General features: G+C 47.7%; 1 long non-coding RNA gene across 7 annotated transcripts in view; it reads left to right on the forward strand.

Annotated features, from left to right (window-relative positions):
* The first annotated feature begins 10,234 nt into the window (after nucleotides 1–10,234).
* The window catches only part of LOC101902884 (uncharacterized), a 484,977-nt gene continuing 473,633 nt past the window's right edge, over nucleotides 10,235–21,578 (forward strand). For 6 of the 7 annotated variants that reach the window (XR_009491829.1, XR_009491824.1, XR_009491826.1 and 3 more), the window contains exon 1: nucleotides 10,235–10,495. This is a non-coding gene — a long non-coding RNA (uncharacterized lncRNA). Of the gene's footprint in view, nucleotides 10,496–14,846; nucleotides 14,994–21,578 lie in introns of all 7 variants that reach the window. The other variant, XR_009491825.1, reaches the window with a different exon arrangement.

Raw genomic sequence — 21,578 nt, forward strand, 5'->3', positions numbered from 1 at the left:
CTACAGCGCGCCAGGCCTCCCTGACCATCACCAACTCCCAGAGTTTACTCAAACTCATGTCCATAGAGTCGGTGATGCCATCCAACCATCTCATCCTCTGTCGTCCCCTTCTCCTCCCACCTTCAACCTTTCCCAGCATCAGGATCTTTTCCAATGAGTCAGTTCTTTGCATCAGGTGGCCAAAGTATTGGAGCTTCAGCTTCAGCATCAGTCCTTCCAATGAATATTCAAGGTTGATTTCCTTTAGGAATTCTTGGTTTGATTGCCTTGCAGTCCAAGGGACTCTCAAGAGTTTTCTCCAACACAGTAATTCAAAAGCATCAATTCTTGGGCACTCAGCTGCATGGTCCAACTCTCACATCCATACATGACTACTGGAAATCCATAGCTTTGACTACACAGACCTTTATTAGCTAAGCGATGTGTATCACTGTCACTAGAAGATGCTCCCTTGTCTTTGAACGTTTATTCTGGGACTCAGACTGACAGAACTTTCTGGAACGTTACCATGAGGGGGGCAGAGAATACAGTGCATTCAGGGGAGAGGCACATGGGCTCAGTCTGAGCCCTGTTATCTTTTTCCATAACTCACTGACCAGTGCTGGTCAGGAGGCCCTATCCAACCTGAGCCCAGGAAATGTAATCCCACCTTGCGCCCAGAAGGGGGCGCTGGGGAGGGAGCAGGACTATTTGGCAAACGCCATTGGACTCGGGGTCATTTGCTAGTTCTACCAGGGGCTAGCCGCGTGTTTCGGGGGAGCAGCTTTTTAAATTGTTGCTCATTTATCAAATGAGGGACATTTGTAAGGTTCTTGTGAGGATGAAATGAAGCAATGCTTTGAAGTCTTAAGACAGTGCCTGGCAAACATAAGCTTAACTCAGGAGTTGATTATGAAACCTGTTTAAACATCCCATGGACAGAGGAGCCTGGCGGGCTGCTGTCCAGGGGGTCGCTAAAGAGTCGGACACGGCTTAGCGACTAAAGAACACTTCAGATAAGACGTTCAAGATTGAGAAAGGCTCCCTCCAGGCTCTGTCTGAGGCGGGGCGGGGGAAAGGACCGGAGGACCTTGGTGGCTTAGGTTTCTCTAACCCTGTGTGTGAACACGGAGGAACGGAGCCATGGACCGACTCTGGAAGCACCTTGGAGTCTGTCTGTCTTCTGCTTCGTGACCTGCTTGAGGCGGGGATGGAGGAAGAGGCAGAATGCAGAGACGAGACACCTCCATCTCTAGGTTCCTCTGGGGTTTCTCTTTTGTTGTTATTGCTTCAGGATGTTGATCTTTCCCCCCACTTTTTTTTTTTTTTTTGGATGACAAGCAAGTGATTCATGTTCAGGGCAGGGGGCCCATCCCCGCCTTCACTGACGGCAAAACTGTCAAAAAGCCCATCCCTGTAAACACTAAACCAGCAGAGCAGACCAAACCTCCATATGGAAAATCAAAGTGAGTTATCTGGCAGGGAGTCGCAAAGGTGGTTTGAATCAGAGGCAGAGACAGCCGTGGATATTGGGGCGGGGGGCTGTCTGCACCCTCGTGCCAAGATGGCTGGGAACCTGGGCCAGTGAATTTCCACTCGCTGGGGAAGGCAGGCCCCATCTGCCCTGGAAGCCAGATCACGGCAGGTTCTCTGGTTTAGATTCGGCTCATCGGAGGGTCCTCCGAGCTAACTGGGGGTGGGGGAAAGCCAGGCTGTCCTTTCTTTCCTGCTTAATAACAACAAGGGGAATTGCGCACAGCTCTGGACTTTATTAGCGGGGGAATTTGACATTGTTTTGTTGGACAGAGGCTCGTCCAGGGAGCTAATCTCTCACACCTGTTTGGCCTTGTTGAGGCTCCAAGGGGCCCTGGCCTGCTAGCTGTTGGTTACCGCGGAGACAGACAGGAGGGAAGGAATGGAGGGGAGCAAGGATAGGGATTTCCCTCCTCAGTCCTAATTCTAGCAGTCTAGTGCTGAAGAGGGTACACATGCCAGCCACAGAGTTAGTAGGTGGGATGTTTGCATTTGGATTAGATCCACCCAGCAGGATCCTTTCCCTAAATACTTACTGAGCACCTACACAATGGGCGAGGCTCTGTCCTGTGCTAGCAGTCAGACAGGCAGGCAGAGCGCCTGCCCTTTGGGAATTTACATGTGGGTCATCGCAATGGCACCCCACTCCAGTACTCTTGCCTGGAAACTCCCATGGATGGAGGAGCCTGGTGGGCTGCAGTTAGTCCATGGGGTCGCTAAGAGTCGGACACGACTGAGCAACTTCACTTTCACTTTTTACTTTCATGCATTGGAGAAGGAAATAGCAACCCACTCCAGTGTTCTTGCCTGGAGAATCCCAGGGACGGGGGAGCCTGGTGGGCTGCCGTCTATGGGGTTGCAGAGTTGGACACGACTGAAGCGACTTAGCAGCAGCAGCAGCACCATCTCATGAGCCTGGTGGGCTACAGTCCATGGGGGTCGCAGAGAGTCGGACATGACTGAGCCCAAGGAGCAGCCTCCCAAGAAAGACTTCCCTGGTGGCTCAGATGGTAAAGAACTTGCCTGCAATACAGGAGATGCGGGTTCGATCCCTGGGTCGGGAAGATGCCCTGGAGATGGGAATGGATACCCACGCCAGTATTCTTGCCTGGAGAATCCCATGGACAGGGGAGCCTGGTGGGCTACAGTCCATCGAGTTGCAAGAGTAGGACTTGATTGAGTGACTAAACAACAACCACCTCCCAGGAAAAAACTGGCCCAGCTCTCGTGGTTCTGGAAAAGGCACTTAGAGGTAGAAGGGGCGCCTCTGAGCATTCCCGCTGACTCCCTGCCTGTGTTTCTCTTTCACTGGAGCAGCTTCTAACATCAGAGGCTGTTTCCTAAGCCTGGAGTCCCTAGGCCTTTATCCTTGGGGGACAACTCTAGCCTTGCTAGCGGTCCTAAAATAATGGTCAACGGGACCTTTAGGAATTCTTCAGAGGATACATGTGGGCATAGATTCCTGCAGGAGAATGGCAAGTCCTTCACTGTGGGACTTGCCGAAGGAATGGGATGAACAGAGGGGAAACCCAGGGACTTTTGGTTGCCTGTCACACACATTCTGGTCTTCCCTGCTGGCTTAGAAGTAAAGAATCCACCTGCCAATGCAGGAGACACAGGAGATGCTGGTTCCATCCCTGGGTCGGGAAGATTCCCCTGGAGGAGGGCGTGGCAACCCACTCCAGTATTCTTGCCTAGAGAATCCCATGGATGGAGGAGCCTGGCAGGCTACAGTCCATGGGGTCACAGGGTCAGACATGACTGAAGTGACTGAGCATACACACACATTCCCCCTTGCTTTTTTTTTTTTGCTTTAAAAATTGTTTATAAGCTTTTACTTGCAAATAGGGTTATATAAATAAGAACAATAATTGATAATCACTAATTCTTTTAAGAATCACTGAGTTTTTTGTTGAGTAAATAAAGCATTAGGACATTTTCTACGATGGAGGGTCAGGGTTTCTTTCCAATTTATAGGCAGAGGCTTGTCGTCTATGTTACATTCTTCTTCCAAATATGTTAATCACCCCAACCATGCAGGTGTTATTATTACAATCCCCCTTCTCATTTCAAGGGTGCTGGCAAAGGAGCCTGTTAATGCCGCTGACTGTTCCAGAGGGTAGTAAACAGATGCTGACTCTCAGGGATAGCGGAGGGAGGTGTCCACACAGTGATCAGTCTCTTGACTCGAAGTGACTGATCTGAATCTCAGCAGGGCCAGCTGAGTGGAGCCCGGGACCAACTGCAAGATGAAAATGGGAGGCCCGGACCCACAGGGGACACAAAACCTCCGTTCTAGGACATGATTCACGGCTGGATCGGTGTGTGCAGGAGGGGCCCCTCCTTCCCCCTAGATGGGATGGCTACGGCTCTCTTCTCTGGAGGAACCCAGGGTGTTCACCTGACCCTGCTCCTCCGTGCGCTTGTGCCACGTGCGTCTGCAGGACCAAAGGGCTGCCCCAGGGGATGGGCAGTGGTCAGGGGCAGGGCTGGCAAACGGGAGGACACGCAGGTCTGGAGCACCAGCGGCGGACCCATCCCGGGGGGGCAGGGGCAGGAGGCAGGAAGAGGCTGGACCACACAGAGAAGTGGCCCCAAGCCCCTGGGAAATGCTCCATCCGACCTAACTTAAAAAACATGCATTCAAAGCCAAAATTACCAAGCACTTTAAGACAGCCTCTGCAGTGCACTAAACCCCAAGCAGCGGCCCTTGGGGTCCCCTTAGGCGACTGAGCGGGTTGCATGCCTGGGAAGCCAGCGCTAACTGTTCGCTCTATCACTTCCAAGCAGTAAAAGCTTGAGAATGTTACTTGGCCTCTTGAAGCAAGAATCTCTTCATCACCGAAGTCGTGATTGATGAGAGAACTTATCTCAGAGGGAGGTTGTGAAACATTAAAAATGATAATACATTTGAAGGGCTCAGAGCAGTGTGTGGCACGTAGCCAGCCCTCTTAGCCATTATTACGATTACAGATCCACCTGCTTGCTGTCCTATAGTATGATATGTGGTTGCTGTTTTGTTTTTTCCACCTATTTATAGTTCTACTGAAAGGTCCTTAGTCTTTCATTTGTGATTTTGTTGCCAGTGGCAACAAGATTTCATGGTATTTGATTTCAAGGTATTTAGCCAAGCTTCAGGAGACCTCTGGGCTTCCCTGGTGGCTCAATGGTAAAGAATCTGCCTGCAATGCAGGAGACCTGAAGATCCCCTGGAGAAGAAAACAGCTACCCACCCAGTATCCTTGCTTGGAAAATCCCATGGATAGAGGAGCCTGGTGGGCTACAGTCCATGGGGTCACAAAGAGTTGGACATGACTGAGTTGCGCTTCACTTTCAGGAGACCTACACGGAAGATGACAGAACCCTCTGTCCCTGACCCCACACTCTCTGATATACACACACATACACACAGCACTCACACATAGACAGAGAGTAATAGACACACACACAACACATCCCTGCTGCTGCTGCTGCTAAGTCACTTCAGTCGTGTCCGACTCTGTGCGACCCCATAGATGGCAGCCCACCAGGCCCCACCGTCTCTGGGATTCTCCAGGCAAGAACACTGGAGCGGGTTGCCATTTCCTCCTCCAATGCATGAAAGTGAAAAGTGAAAGTGAAGTCGCCCAGTCGTGTCCGACTCTTAGCAACCCCATGGACTGCAGCCCACCAGGCTCCTCCGTCCATGGGATTTTCCAGGCAAGAGGTGGGGTGCCATTGCCTTCTCTGAAACACATCCCTAGATACACACAAGTACACACACCACCCTCAGTAACATTAATTGTTAGGGTGGAGTTTTTCAAAAAGCTCTTTGAGGAGACTAGGATGATGGTTTCAGAGTCTCTGTGAGCAGACAGCTGTTCTAACCATTAAGTGGCATGCTATCCCTATAGAAGCTTGTTTTTGGGTTGGAATTATATTTTTCTATTTCAGATAGGTTTTTGCTTGAAAATAAAAAATAAAGGGGTCTGCGATTAAAAAAAAAAAAAGTGAAAACCAGAGCTCTGATGCTTGGTGCTGTAGGACCTGGACTCTGCAGCCACCTGTCTCCTCGGCCGGGTGGATTCTCCAGTCAGAGGTTGCTGACCCTGGGGAGCGGCGGCCGCTCTACGTGGGCTGACGGGCAGATCCAAGGCTGGACTCTGAGATCTCAGTTTCTTGTCTGAGGAGATGCAGAAACGAGGTGTGGCTGAGTCGACAGCAGGATTTCCAGATTCCTAAGTGCCTTCCTTTCCTGCTGCACTGCCTGGTTGCTGACACTCACCTTCAAGAGGGACGTAGCTTTGCGGCGGAGCTGCTCCAAAGTGGCTGAGGAACTCTGAGCTGGGCATCAGAAGACCTGTGTTCTTAGGGTCACATCTTAGCCACCTGCAGTTGCGTGACGTATGCGAACTACATATACCTTCTGAGCCTTGACATGCTCCTCCGCTGGGTGGGCGCCCTCTGTCTCGCCTTTTTCACAAAGCCCTTATGAGGCTCCCATGACCCGTCTGTGCCCAAGTCCTTGTGGAAACCATACGACACTCCCCAGAGGTCTGACAGTGCTAAGAGTGGGCTCTTGCGCCCTTTGTCCTCAACGAGCCTTGCGCTTGGTGGCCCCAGTGAAAGCGTAGGGTAGCTAGCAGTAACTCGTACTGGGTCATTTTTCTAGCCGTAGTTTTCTTTCACTTTTTTTCCATCTGCCTCCATTAAACCAAAGTTAACAGATATGTATGCAGACATACACATACTCACTTAAATTGATTCCTTATCATCCCATATGTCATAAAAGCTTCCCTAATGGGTCAGAGGTAGAGAATCAGCCTGCAATGCAGGAGACATGGGTTTGATCCCTGGGTCTGGAAGATCCCCTGGAGTAGGAAGTGGCAACTCTCTCCAGTATTCTGTCCTGTCCTATGGACAGAGGATCCTTGTGGGTTACAGCCTGTAGGGCCACAGAGAGTCCTACATGAACACACGTCATTTAAATTACCCCCTTACATGGAGGTATGCTATTGGATAGTAATGTACTGGTTATTTAAGCACCAGCTCTCTCAAGAAAATATATTCATGTTTATAAATACATATGTTGATTACAATTCTTATTCATATAAGGGAGGTACAACATACAATTTGCAAATACTTATAAAATATGAAATACCCTTCATCGTAAATTCCACATAACTAATTGACTCTTGAAAAACATTTCACTAAGTTCTCTTTTGCAGTTGGCAAAGGAGTATAATTCCAATAGGAACACTGGTCGATATTTTAATTTTTATTAAGGAATAAGTTGAAAGAAGATATATTTTGGAAGCTCACTTCTTAGTCAATAATGTGATTACTTCATGGGCTCAGAAGATGGTTTTTTGAGAAGAACATATCCTTGGTACATATTTGTTGGCTACTCACAAAGGAATAACTAAAGGTGTGATATATTTTTACATTTGATATGCATTATTAACCTTTCCTTCATTACTTTTAAGTCTATACAATCACAAAGCTGATTTGTAGTATTTTTAGATTTCCATGGTGTTCAAGTTCCTACCATGGCTAACTCAGCTAAAAATGTGATATCACTGAACACAGAGTCAGAGATAGATGTGTAGCAATCAGCCACCGGACAGCATTTCCACCATATGAACATGCTGTTGTTGTTCAGTGGCTAACTCATGTCTGATGCTTTGCGACCCCATGGACTGTAGCCCACCAGACTCCTCTGTCCATGGGATTTTCCAGGGAATACTGGAGTGGGTTGTCATTTCCTTCTCCAGGGGTCTTCCCAACCCAGGGATCGAACCTGTGTCTCCTGCTTTGGCAGATGGATTCTTTACCACTGAGCCACCAGGGAAACTCCAATATGGATACAAGAGATATAGATAACCTCAAGGATACAGACGAAGGAGAAACACGGCCAGGTAGTAAGGAGTGGTGAGCTTATTCGCTTTTGTTTTTGATGTAACTTATTTAATTGTAAGTCTGTAGAATTTGACTTTTAATAGCAGCTACGTTTAACAAGGGCTTCCCTGATAGCTCCATTGGTAAAGAATCTGCCTGCAACGTGGGAGACCCTGGTTCAATTCCTGGGTCAGGAAGATCCCCTGGAGAAGGGATAGGCTACCCACTCCAGTATTCTTGGGCTTCCCTTGTGGCTCAGCTGTTAAAGAATCTGCCTGTAATGCGGGAGACCTGGGTTGGGAAGATCCCCTGGAGAAAGGAAATGACAACCCACTCTAGTATTCCCTGGAAAATCCCATGGCCTGGAGAATTCCATGGACTGTATGGTTAATGGGGTCACAAAGAGCTGGACACGACTGAGTGACTTTCAATTTCATGTTCAACAACCGACTTACGGGACTCACACAGATTGAACAGTTGGTCCCCATGAGTGGGTATCGGCTGGCTCCTGCATGTGACTGCGTGTTTTTCTCTTCCTTGTGAATCTGAAATTTTTCAACATTCCAAAAGCATTACTTAAATGTACTAGATGCTAGGGATTCAGATGTACCGTCCTGTTCTAATGGAGTTTACAGTCTTCTTGAAAAAGCAAATACACAGAGGAGTGATTTAGAGCCATTTTCCAAGTGTGTACTTCTAAAAATTCTTATTATTTTTTATTTATATTGGGGAATAGTTAATTTACAATGTCGTGTTAGTGTAGAGCAAAGTGGTTCAGATATACACATACATGACTACAAGGATATTGAACCAGTCAATCCCAAAGGAAATCAACCCTGGATATTCATTGGAAGGACTGATGCTGAAGCTGAAGCTCCAGTACTTTGGCCACCTGATGCGAAGAACTGACTCATTGGAAAAGACCCTGATGCTGGGAAAGATTGAAGGCAGGAGGAGAAGGGGACGACAGAGGATGAGATGGTTGGATGGCATCACTGACTCGATGGACATGAGTTTGACTGAACTCAGGGAGACGGTGAAGGACAGGGAAACCTGGAGTACTGCAGGCCATGGGGTCGCAGAGTCAGACACGACTTAGTGACTGAGCAAGAAAAGCCTTTTTCCATGTAGGTTATCACAGAATACTGAGTAGAGGTCCCTGTGCTATATAGTAGGTCCTTGTTGATTACCTACCTCATATGCATCTGTTAATTCCAAACTCCCTTCCCCTTTGGTAACCATAAATTTGTTTTCTTTATGAGTCTGTTTCTGTTTTGTAAACAAGTTCATTTGTGTCATCTTTTTAGATTCAACATGTAAATGGTATCTTCTGTCTGATTTACTTCACTTAGTGTGATCATCTCTAGATCCACCCATGTTATTGCAAATGACATGATTCCATTCTTTTTTATGGGCAATGATTTTTTCGAATTACAGATAGAAAAATCCTGTTTGACGTGCTTATTTATCCCACTATTTTCCAGTTACGTTGTAGGCTTGGCTTTTTCTCTTTGGTCTCCAGGCTTCTGGCTAAAAATTTATTCTCTCAAAGGAGAACTTTGGGTAAGGCCCTGGAGCTAACAACCATGAGGCATTGTCTTTAAGTTGGCCTTTGAAGTCTGACTATTCCAAGCAGGGCACCGTCCCATTTAGAGGAGCGGTCCTCTGAACACCTTGTGATTTGTTTAAACTGCACGAACCCCCTTCCTTTTTATCCTCAGAACGTATCCGGAAGACTTGCACCCTCTTCCATGGGCAAATGCAAATTCTGGATCCCAACCGGAAATAAACATAGGGAGAAAAATTACACACACACAAAATTACTTCCCCTCCGTTTAGAATAGAACAGGGATCATGTTGAGAGGGCGTCCTCATTTTGTGGATTCCCTTCGAATCAGGGGCTTTCCAAGGCACAGTGGCACCTCCGCTTGTGTAAGGAGCCGAGCACTCTGGTCATTCTGCTCAGGGATGAAGGCACATACACTCACGCGCACACTCACACACGCCGAGAGACAGGCTCTCATCACACAGGAGAAGAGGCGCTTCATCCAAAACAGGGGGCAGTGAGTCCTCTGTCATCACTGGTAATAACTCCTGAAATGGCTTGGAAAACTTTCATTACGCCAGGGCTTTATTTTCAGCCCCTGTTATCTTTTGAAGTCCTGGAGGGAGGGGGAGGGGGTCACCCTGCCGCCCGGGGCTTTTTCTAAAGAGCCTTTGTCTCTCTGCCCAGGTATTAAGTTGGTGGCGCAACCTTCCTAGGTATATTCGGTTCGTTTTTCTGCCTCCCCCCGCCACCCCCCCAGCAACACCGTGCCAGGGCTGAATGTGAGCCTGTGTTCTCTGGGTCCACCGTCCCGGGTCCCACACGGGGGACTGGAAGAGAATGGGCCACAGGAATGCACCCAGAACAGAGCCAAATTGTTCAAGCTGCAGAAGAAAGAAAAAACGGATGAGGGTGGGGGTGGGGGGGTTGTTGGCTGGAAGAAGAAGAAAAGCTTTTCTTGTCGGTTCCATTTCTGCGGAGATATTGGAGGATAACACAGCTATTTGGGGGAGGGGGGCACACCAGGGGAGCAAAAAAAAAAAAAACACCCGAGAGAGCCGAGGTTTATCGGCACAGTGGCCCTTACAGAAAGGTGACATTTGAGAGAACAATTGCTAGGTTGTTTGGGCACATTTGCTGTATGAATGAAGCTTAAGAAACGCTGTCTTTGGATCGCCGCGAATAGTCATCTTCATCATTGCTGTGAGCTCTCTCTCTCTCTTTCTCAGTTCCCTTATGAAATAAGGGCACACAGGTAATAAACAAAGCACTATAAAAGATCAGATCGAGGTATTCTGTGGGCTCATTCAATGTCGGGAGCGGGCGTTCGGCACACCGACGCTGGGGCTTGCGGCTCGGACCTGAGGAGGAGAAGCAGGCCTAGGTGGGACCCCCGGCTCCCTCTCCACGACCAGGCTGCGTTCATCGGGGTCGTGTCCTGGGTCGGCTAGACCGAGGGACAGGGCAGAGCATGGCCGAGTTAGATCCCCTTGGATTTTGCTCCTTCTGAGTCTGGACGTTGAACCTAATGTTTTTGGTCAATCCTCTTGCCAGATCTAGGTGAGTAGCTGCCTGGGTTTTAGAGCTGTGTCAGCCGCACGGGACTTGTTTTCCCTCTCCTCAGACAGACCATTAGGTGGTGATTCTTATTTCTATTCCTTTGGCCACGGTCTAGATACTGGTGGTGACCGCAGCCTCACAGCAGCGCCCTGTCTGGCTGGCTGTTATGGGAGAGGCAGGCCAAACCCTGCGAAGGAATTGCCTTGATGTGCATGAACGAGCGGGGTGGGCTCGTTGGATTTGGGGAGATAATGAGCAATGGCTGTGTGCACACATAACAGGGTTCTCCTCCTGGCAAGAAAGCTTTCTTGCCTTGGGTCCCTGCTGGGCCTCTGCCTCCTACCATCACCTTGTCTGTAACCCTCCCTTGCTCTGAATTTGCAAGATTCACCAGAAGTGAACAAGGGAGCCCTCGGCCCTGTCTGGTTTCAAAGAGACGTAGCTCAGGCACGCGTGAGCAGCAGGCACCAGCTGTGGATCTGGTTTCTGCCCATGAGTGGTACTCAGGGAGCATCCTTTCTGGAGAGTCCATCCACATGCAGATGCTGGTGCCCTGGGTCCCTACAGACCGGACCTCTTGGTGGACAAACAGCTCTGTGCCTCATCGGAGCCAAGCTGTGCTTTGCTCTGCTGTTTGTTCTCCTTCTGTGGGTCATCCTCACCATTCCTGAGAACTCGATCTAGTAATAAAGCAGAATGAAATGATACCAGTTCTGCAGAGCGGAGTATCAGGTTTGGATGAGTTTGTGCCTGTTTGTGGGTGGACGGGCCCCACTGAATGTGATGGACATGCTTCAGATACTCCCTTTACGAGGCCTCGAAAATGCCCATCCTGCTTATGGTCAGTGTAATAACATGAGGTGCTTGGTTCTAGGCATCCTAAGGAGAAAATTGTTTTAGCAGCTGTATCTTCCCATCTGTCTTGTCGTCAATGAATAATTCTCAAGAGTGGTGTGTATACATTCTATACGATTAGGCTCTTTTATGTTTATGCCTTTAGCCTCAGGATTTTAGGTACTTTCCAAATGACCTGTTTATTATTATTATTTTTAACCTCCATTTTGCGAAGCCAATTCAGCTAGAATTTCAGTTGCATTCCAATTTTACAAAAAAGGCTTTCTGGAGTTTAACTAAAACATTAGATTTCCCATATGGGGAAGACTCGTGTGTGTGTGTGTTGTGTGTGTGTGTGTGTGTGTATGTGTGTTAGCACACACTATGAATGTTACAAAGTTACATGCGAGCAGTGGTATACTGCTTGTTCTGTCCGGATGTGTGCATGTAGATAACATGCAATATAAAATAATCATTGTGACTTGGTCATTTATATCCAGACTCTATTTCTTTCAACAGAAGCTTGTCTGATAGCCTTCTGCGTGAGAAATGAGGCTGAAGCCTGTAAAGACGTGGATTCGTAGGAACGGGGTTATAGTTAACACTTTGTAAATGTATTTCATAGACATGTGCAAAGTTTAACATCTGTAGGTTTTCTCAGCAATGAACCATAGATGCCTGAAAGCTCTCTCAATTTGGCATCACATAGAAAATGTCCTCTTTTTTTGCTCTGCATTGAGAGTTTCTTTCCCAGGCCTGTGTTTTCCAGACAGTACTGATTCCTCTGGAAACAACAGGATTTTTAACATGGCTGCTCTAAGAGAAACCTGCTTAATATGGTAGGGAATCAGTAACATTTGAAGAATAAAGGAATGATGGAATTGTATCCTGGGCTGTAGGTAATGGTCACCTCTATATTTATTTACACACGGAGGCACTCTTTTGGGTAGAATATTCACAGAGTTATTGTACCAGCAGTCTGGACTCAACGGGCAAATTCTTTCAATGTCTCATTTATCAGTAACTTAAATGTAGTTAATCAGTCAATTGGTATTAGGTAATGCAGGAGACCACCTGCAAAGCAGGAGATTCGGGTTCAATCACTGGGTCGGGAAGATCCCCTGGAGCAGGGTATGGCAACCCACTCCGGTATTCCTGTCTGGAAAATCCCATGGACAGAGGAACCTGATGGGCTACAGTCCATGCTGCTGCTGCTAAGTCGCTTCAGTCGTATCCAACTCTGTGCAACCCCATAGACAGCAGCCCACCAGGCTCCTCTGTCCCTGGGATTCTCCAGGCAAGAGTACTGGAGTGGGCTGACATTTTCTTCTCCAGCTACAGTCCATGGGGTCGCGTTAGGAGGACATGACCAAGCAATTAAACCACCGCCACGTACATATCACAAATCTTTCTATCCTCCAAACTTTCTTTGTATGTCTCTCCTAATCATCTATGTAATCAATATATATTGAGGGGGATAAAATTAAAGACTTCATTTTCTCTGTGATTACAGGTTTGAAATATGTCTGCAGTATAAGGATGTGGGTACCAAGTTTGGGAACAATTTAATTTCCCTCCTGAAACATATCCCTAACTCTTGAAAGGAGACTGGATGGGCCAGCAGAGTGATAGCACAGTGGTCAATGGTTGTTATTCACATAAGGTGCAAGGGGGAGTGGGATTTCCTGGTGGTCCAGTGGTTAAGACTTCACACTTCCACTGCAGGAGCCATGGGTTTGATCCCTGGTCAGGAAACTAAGACCCCACGTGCTGTAGCGAGCAGCCGAAAAAAAAAAAGTTGCAGGGGGAGATAGCACACTATTGAGCACCACCCACGAGCTGAGCTGTAATCTACAGCAGGGTTGTAGTAAGCATTTTGCCCAAATTGGGCAAATCAATTGCCAGTGACGTCTGGCCCCAGACATCTGCCTCTAACAGACTTACGGGGGCGTGGGGACCCAGGGCTCAGACACATGCATTGTTCACTGTTTACTTCCTCTGCTTATTAGCCTTGTGGGTGAGGGCAGCATTAAGCACTGGCCCGTCGCCTTCTAGAACTACGTGGCAAAATGCAGAACACACTGTCTCGTGTTTGGGGCTTTAAGAGCCTCTGAGGTGACCTGGTGCTGGGGAGAATTTGAGAGCAGAATGGCTTATAACCATCGCTCTTGGCTAATAATTACACTAATCTTTTCGAGGGAGGTTTTGTGTGCATGCATGTTCCCCCTTTCCTCAATCCCCGAGTCGAGAACAATAGAGGAACTGTGCTTCTGCACTATTCCATGAGATAGGTCAGGGGACAGGGTGCAGAAGGTCTGCGGTGAACGACCCGCCAGGCATTTGCCCGGAGCCATCTCGAAGGAACCTGAGACTCGGGCAGTAGGCTTTGGCCAAACCAAAGGGAAAGAGTTCAGCAGCTGAGCCTTTTGAACAGCAGCTGTTTTGGCGGTCAGCAGATCCCATGCCCTTTGGGGAGACCTCAGGAGCAAGTGCAAGGCTTGCTGGAAGAGAGGAGAGGGTGTGTGTGTGTGTGTGTGTGTAAGGGGGGATGGCAAACATGCTTACCCTTAATGTCAAGTTGTCAGCTCTATGAGTTAAAATAATCTACAAGGCTATTCTTCAACGAGGACATGCCCTCTGATGTAGCAAATGTTATTTAAATATTGTGATGAGAGTACTCCTAATAATTTAGAAAGTAAGTACTAAGTAAATACTCACGCCTAGAGTTCAGAACAACAAGCCAAGGGTTATGAGACCCAAGGGCAGGTAAATCTCCCAGAACATCTTTCACAGTGTGCGGGAATGTCCCATCTTCTCCCCGAAACCGGGCACACGGTCCCGTCAAACATCTTGCATTTGCCACTTGTTTTGTGAATTTCCACAGGACGGCTGGGCATTGCAGAAGCAGGCTGCCCACGTATCAGCTGGGAGAAGCATGGAGGTTTGCTTTAAATTAATCTGTATTGGAGTATAGCTGCTTTACAACCTTGGGTTACTTTCTGCTGTACAGCAAAATGAATCAACCATTTCTTGTTGTCACTATTTAGTTGCTAAGTTGTATCTCTTTGTGACTCCATGGACTGCAGCACGCCAGGTTTCCCAGTCCTTCACAACCATACAAGTTCACATGACATGGACTGCCCTGGGGGCTCAGACAGTAAAGAATCTGCCTGCATTGCAGGAGACCTGGGTTCGATCCCTGTCTTGGGATGAGCCCCTGGAGGAGGAAATGGCAACCCACTCCAGGACTCTTGCCTAGAGAATCCCATGGACAGAGGAGCCTGGCGGGCTTGGGCTACCTCCCTGCTCAGGTTACCACGGAACTTCGGGTGGAGTTCCCTGCCCTGTACAGGATGTCCTCATTAGCTATCTATCTTACACATAGTGTCAACAGAGTGCATGGGTCAATCCCAAGTGCAGAGGATTTTAACGCTCCTCTGCCTCTCTGCCCTGGGTTTCCCAGTTACCCACTTTCGGGGGTGTTTTCATCTCTCCCCGTCTGCTCCCTGTTCGGCAGCTGCTGGGTTTAGGACCGAGGAAGCTGGTGTGGCTGGTGGGGAGAGGACGTTGCTAGTGTAACCTGGCAGGGCTGCACGCTGCTGGCGTTGAAGTGCAGTGAAAACGAGAGGCGGTGGGGAAGTTTCCACGGCGGCGGCAGGACAAGGTAACCTAGCTGGTGGCTTTGATGCGGGATGCCCTTGGGGAGCTGCTTGATCTGAATCAGACTGAGAGCCGGGCAAGGACACAGTTTCTCCTCTCTCAGACCCCGGGAGTTCTCCAGCCTACCTTTTCCGGCTCCCCACGAGCATTTCCAAATTGAAAAAAAAAAATTACAATACGTGTGGAAAGACACAGTGAAAGCGACAGCACCTTCCCCGTCTCCGGTGGCTCTGTTCTGACTTTGCGATCAGCCAAACTGCAGCCCCGGGGCTGGCTCAGTGTGTCACCGTCAATGATTAGCCATCTCCCTGCCTCTCCTGCTGGGTGTCCCGGCTCCTGGCCCCCGGCCGGCTCGGTGACCGGCTAATCCTGTGTCCTTTCTCTCCAGCTTGCGACTCTGCCTGAAGGGCTTGGTTTCTCTTCCTGGAGTCAGGTTTGAATTCACTTCATTGTCACCTCCCAATTGATTTTTTTGCTAAGCAGTGGCTGAAACAGAAGGGTGATGGGTCAGGGCAGGAAGGGAGGACTCCAGAGTCAGCTCTCCTGTGGTCTGGAGTGCCCTGCAGAAGTCTGATGGTTTAGTACATTTCTCTGGCTTAAGGGTCAAAGCACAGAAAGGCTTGTTGTGGAACTGGGATGATACAGGGTCGAGGCTGCTGGGCAGCAGGTGGAGAGAGACTCTCATGAGTGTGTCACGTCAGCAGAGTCGGTCTCTGGGGCATCCAGCCCCCTCTCCGGGCATTTTCTCTGTTTCCCGTCCCTCCTTGGGTACCATGTACCTTCATCACGTCACCTGGGTGCTCAGAGTGTCCTTGGGCAAAAGCATGCATTCAGACCATTATCAAAGGCTTTCTTTCCCTTTGTATATTCCCAGTACCATTGTCCTTGAAGCCTTGTACTTTGGGGCCAACCGCTTCTTAATATGAAAAATTAATCCAAGTTAATTACTTCTTGGGGAGCTGATCTGCTGCATTATGGAATCTGATTTGCTGCTGCTGCTAAGTCACTTCAGTCATTTCCGACTCTGTGCAACCCCACAGACGGCAGCCCATCAGGCTCCCCCGTCCCTGGGATTCTCCAGGCAAGAACACTGGAGTGGGTTGCCATTTCCTTCTCTAATGCATGAAAGTGAAAAGTGAAAGTGAAGTCACTCAGTCGTGTCCAACCCTCAGCAACCCCATGGACTGCAGCCTACCAGGCTCCTCCGTCCATGGGATTTTCTAGGCAAGAGTACTGGAGTGGGGTGCCATTGCCTTCTCCGAATCTGATTTGATGGGTTACTAAAAAAGAAAAAAAAAATGCAACTCAAAACTAATGCATCTTTTAGAAACAACTTGGATTAAAAATCCTGTTTTATTTTTGTAAAATGTCAATTGTAGTATTTTTAAATGGTAGTAAATTTACAATTTTTAATTTAAAATATTAAACTGTACATAAATATTGTGTAACAAGCTAAATGGGAAAAGATATGGAAAGGAATAGTACATGTATAATTGAATCACTTTGCTGTACACCTGAACCTCTCACAACATTGTTATCGACCATATTCCAGTATAGGTAAAAAGATTTTTTTAAAAAGTGCATACAAAAAAAAAAAAAGTGCATACAGTGAAATCTTCCCCTCCAATAACTGGGATCCTTCTTAGTTACAGAGGCAACGGAAACCATCAGTTTGGGGCCTAATGTTCCATGGGCGTGGAAGCCATTGGATCGCGCTGGCAAAAAGTCTGTTGGATTTTTCCTTTACATTGGATGGAGAAACCCGAATGAACTTTTTGGCCAGTCCAATGTGCTCTCTAACCCCTTTACATTTTTACGTGTTTTATTTTAGAAACTTTAAATGGGGTTTGTGAAGCTATCACAGGGCCCCTCCATAGGCGACCACGCATTTTCTCTTTTGTTAACTTCAAATTCCTGGAGTACGCTCGTCACCGCCAAGGAAGCAACCACGTCAGCACGTGGTTAATAACCAAAACCCATAGCCTGTCAGACTCTACTGGTTTCACCCCAATGTCCTCTCTGTTCCTGGATCTCACCCAGGATACCACCTCGTCTTTAACTGTTGTATCTCCTCAGCTTCCTCTCGCCTGTGATAGTTTCTCAGACTTACCTTCTTTTGATGACTTTGACAGCTTGGAAGAGGTCAAATATTTTGTAAAATGTCCCTCATTTTGAGTTGGGTTAATATTTTTGTCATGGCTTGCCCGGGTTATGGGTTTTTGGGAGGACGACCAAAGAGATGAAGTCTGTTCTCATCATTCCATCACAGGGACATACTCTCCCCAAGACTGACCGCTGATGGTGTGAACTTGCAGTGCTTGCCAGGTCTTGACCCTGTAAAGTGACTCCTCTCCCTTCTGTACTATGACTCTTTGGAAGAATGGCACTGAATTCAACCCATACTCCACGGGTACCTCCTTGAAGCCCCTCTAATTTTTAACACTATGGCATGATATTTTACAGGCTTTCTTGTGCCTTGTCCTTTTTAAAAAACATATTTTAGAGAGTTCTATGTCGGTATTGAAAGTGTCCACATTCTTTATTAATTTACATTTATTCTATCAATGTATTAATAACATATCAGGTGGCTCAGGGGTAAAGAATTCGCCTGCAATACAGGAGATTCAGGAGACTCGAGTTCGACCCCTGGGTCAGGAAGATCCCCTGAAGTAGGAAACTCTGGCAACTCCAGTATTCTTGCTTGGAAAAATCACATGGACAGAGGAGCCTGGCCAGCTACAGTCCATGGTGTCACAAAGAGTCAGACACAAAGACCGAACACCCACACACATTAATAGCATAACAGATTTAACTAATGCCCTTGTGATGGGCATTTAGGTCACTTTAATATTTTGGTCTCATAACAATGCTGGAATAAATAACCTGGTTCATGTTCAAATATTCCTGCAGGATAAAATCCTGAAAATTGAATTGCTACTTAAAGAGAATGTGATTTGTAATTTTTCATGCTGTTGCCAAATTACCTTCCAAAGATAGTGAACCAATTTATGCTCTTCTGGGGGGAGCCTGGTGGGCTGCCATGTATGGGGTTGCAGAGTTGGACACAACTGAAGCGACTTAGCAGCAGCAGCAGCAGCAGGAAGATATAATCAAAATGATTCACTGGAGGGAATTTCAAGTTGGTGGAGGAAATATTTTTAAGTTGGTGAAGCATTCAATGTTTCTGCAAATCTCCTTAAATCATACCAAAACAGGGGAATAAAATGTTTAGAAATCCAATTATTTCAATGCAACCTGGTCTGTGAGAAAATTTAATGAGTCTAGAGCTCAGCCTGGGGCTTCCTCCATGGTTAGCAGTAAAGAATCTGCCTGCAATGCAGGGGATGCATGTTCACTTCCTGGGTTGGGAAGATTCCCTGGAAGAAAATCGCATTGACAGAGGAGCCTGGCGGGCTACAGTCCATAAGGTCACAAAGAGTCAGACACGACTGAAGCAACTGAGCACACACAAGCACACAATAATAATAATAGTGATAACAATAGCTAACATTCACTGAGTACTTTCCATGAGCCTAGAATAGAGTTAGTACTTTAACCATACTGTTTCCTTGTAACAACTCTCTAAGGCAGGCAGCTATCGTTTTTCCCGTTTAGAAGGCAAGACCATCGAGGAAACGGTGGTTAAGTTACTTGCCTGAGATCGCACGGCTCATGATAAGCCATGCACACGTACCCCAGTGATTATGCCTTTCAGGACCGTGTTCTGTGGCAGAATAGTGCGTGGAATGGGCAACATTAGATTCTGCAGGAAGAACCTGGCAGAAACCGTCTCTGCCCTCGAGGGTTTTTATTCTGGTTGAGGCAGCAACACCTGGACGGCCGTAGGGTTGCTGCTAAAACACAGGACACCCAGTTACATTTGAGTTCCAGATAAACACCAGTCTTTTTAGTGTAATTCTCTCTCAAATGTTGCATGAGACATATTTATAACAAAACCTATCCTTTGTTTATCTAAAACTCAAATTTAGCTGGTTATATTTCCAATAAAAATGATTAAAAAAATATAATTCTGTGCAAACATGTCAGGGGACATTATCCTAAAACATGTATTTGTTACTGATCTGAAATTCAAATTTAACTGGATATCTTGCATTTTTCATTTGCTAAATCTGGCAACTTTATATGTAAAGCACTTAGAAATTATTATGCTGACACAGCATATACTCTGCACTCTTCCTTATCCTCACCCCCAGATTCCCTCCTCCCCATCTCTGTGCTCTTTATCTACATTCTTCCTGTTGAGTTCCTCTCCACCTCACAAACTCTATCCATGATCCACAGCCTTACGACACAGCAGTCAAGTTCTAGAGCTGTGGCCCGGCGCATCCAATAGTCAATACGGAGGCAATTTTTTCTTTCTGCTTGGGGTGCCCAGCCCTGGGGAGCGTTCTGCAGCTCCTCAAGCCTCCACTCTCCTCCAGGAACACCCTTGTCTCTGCCTGACTGCTCTGTCCAACCCCCTACCCCATCCCAAGGTCCCCATCCGGCCCAGTGGCGCGCATGGCTTTGCATCAGTCAGGTCACTGCACGTTCATTAATATTCACCAAAAGTGTGGGCTGGGGGCAAAGGCAACCCGGCAGCAAAGGCTTATTCTTTATCCTGTCTCTGAGATAGGCTTTCACGGGCATCGCGGCGAGCTGGTGGGGTGGGGTGGGCGGGTGCTCCGGGCCCACTGGTTAACAGTCACTGCCTGTGTATTCTCCAGGATGGGGGCGTTCTGCCGGCTATTTTAAGGCCAGACTGGTGAATGTTGGGTTCCCCTTCGTTTACCTAGGCTCTCAATATTTTCCCTGGCATGCTCCGTAGTGGTCACAGAATGTGGGAAACCAGGCAAGGGAAAAAATTAACGCTCTGTGATGACGCCCCTGGTCGCTGCTGCTAAGTTCCATGGAAAAGACAGGGGTTGGGGGAGTGGGGGGCACCCTATCTGTGTCTATGGGTGTCCCCGAAAGCTTTCAGCTATCTTGGCACCTACTCAACTCTAGATACGGTGGAAAAAGAAAACTGGCTGCAAACGCTGTCCTAGGACCGCCTGGCAGCCCAGTCTCCACCCTCTCCGCGTAGTGCCTTCGCCCGCACTGAATGCCCCTTTATCGGCGAGCGATACTGAACTTTTCAAAAATACTGTGTAGGTCCTTGTGTCCCAGATGCCTGTGGCATGCAGGCTCTGCTTCCTTTCAAGGGTGTTGGCTGCAAAACCCACCCAGAAACCTGAGAAAAACTTCTCCACTTGGCATCTCGAGAGGCTGACACCAACCGCCTGTTTCTTAGCCCACTGGCCACAAGCTACCTAGTGGACAGTTATTATAAGGAAAGGAAGCAACTTCAGGACCGGGAATTCTGCCATGGGCAAAGCACAGTTATTTAAAAGCCCCACAGGGAGCATTCCCCTCCATCACTTAGATGCAAATGGTGAAGTTTTAGTTCACCACCTTCTATGAGCTGGAGACTGGCTCTGCAAGAACGTTCCTCTTGTCCTTCTGCAGGTTTGGCCCTCTTGGGTAGCACTGTTTCAACAGAGCTGATAGTGGAGGTTGAGTCTGAGTGTAGGTCTGAAGCTGGTATGTGCTTGGGTCAAGCGTTTGTCCACGCTGTCTACGCACCAGCCATGGGACCCATCACATGGTGTACGTCATGTCTTTCAACTGTGACAGTGACGCCACGTGGTGCGTATCACTGGACCAGATCTGCAGATGTCAGGTGAAGGGCCTGCTTGACAGGATCAGCCTTGAACGGCCCCTGGACTGCAGCTCTCCTTACACTGAATCTCAGGGAGAGAAGAAGGTTCCTCTCCAGTACTCGTCCACCCACTCGCACGCCTGTTTCGCTCTTCCTGATCACACCTGAAGTCGAGAGGCCCACTAGAAGATGTTTCAGTCATTTATCACATATTTGTAACTGAGTTCTGTTCAGATGAGAGTGATGTATCCTCACTGCTCTTTCATCAAATATGGTCACGGAGGCCACAGCCCAGAACTGGTGTCTTTCTGTCCCTACCTGGATGGGCTCTGTGGACTGGAGGACCACTTGTCTTTAACCGGTCAGAAGACAGGCTGTTAAATGAGGCTCTGGTTGACTCACATTGGACTTCAGGCTGTCACAAGCAACCTGCCTGCACGTGTGCGTGCTCAGTGGCTTCAGTCGTGTCGGACTCTTTGCGGCCCCGTGGACTGTAGCCCACCAGGCCCCAGCCCACCTTCAGAATAGCCTTATGAGACACTGCTATTGTCCCCGTTTTCCAGATCAGAATGTTTAAGCTTAACGTAACTAGCAAATTGTTGTCACCTTTGAACTCAGATTTTTCCTTTTAGGGCAAACATAGTTTTAGCCATCATTTTTTTTTGCAACCAAGCACTTCGTCTTATATTAAGATTTAAACACCACTTACCGAGTTCTGGTGCTGTTGGAGGCATATTTAACTATTAAATAACTATTAATAACTATTAAATATTAATAAGTGTTAAGATATTTCTAGAACCAGAGTAAATGAGATCATTTTGGTGGTTAACAGTTACTGCCACAAAACGCTCTGCCTTGTTTATTACAATGAATGCTAAAAACTGGAAA

This window comes from Bos taurus, chromosome 19, assembly GCF_002263795.3.
Source record: "Bos taurus isolate L1 Dominette 01449 registration number 42190680 breed Hereford chromosome 19, ARS-UCD2.0, whole genome shotgun sequence".
In the NCBI taxonomy this organism is placed as follows: domain Eukaryota; kingdom Metazoa; phylum Chordata; class Mammalia; order Artiodactyla; family Bovidae; genus Bos; species Bos taurus.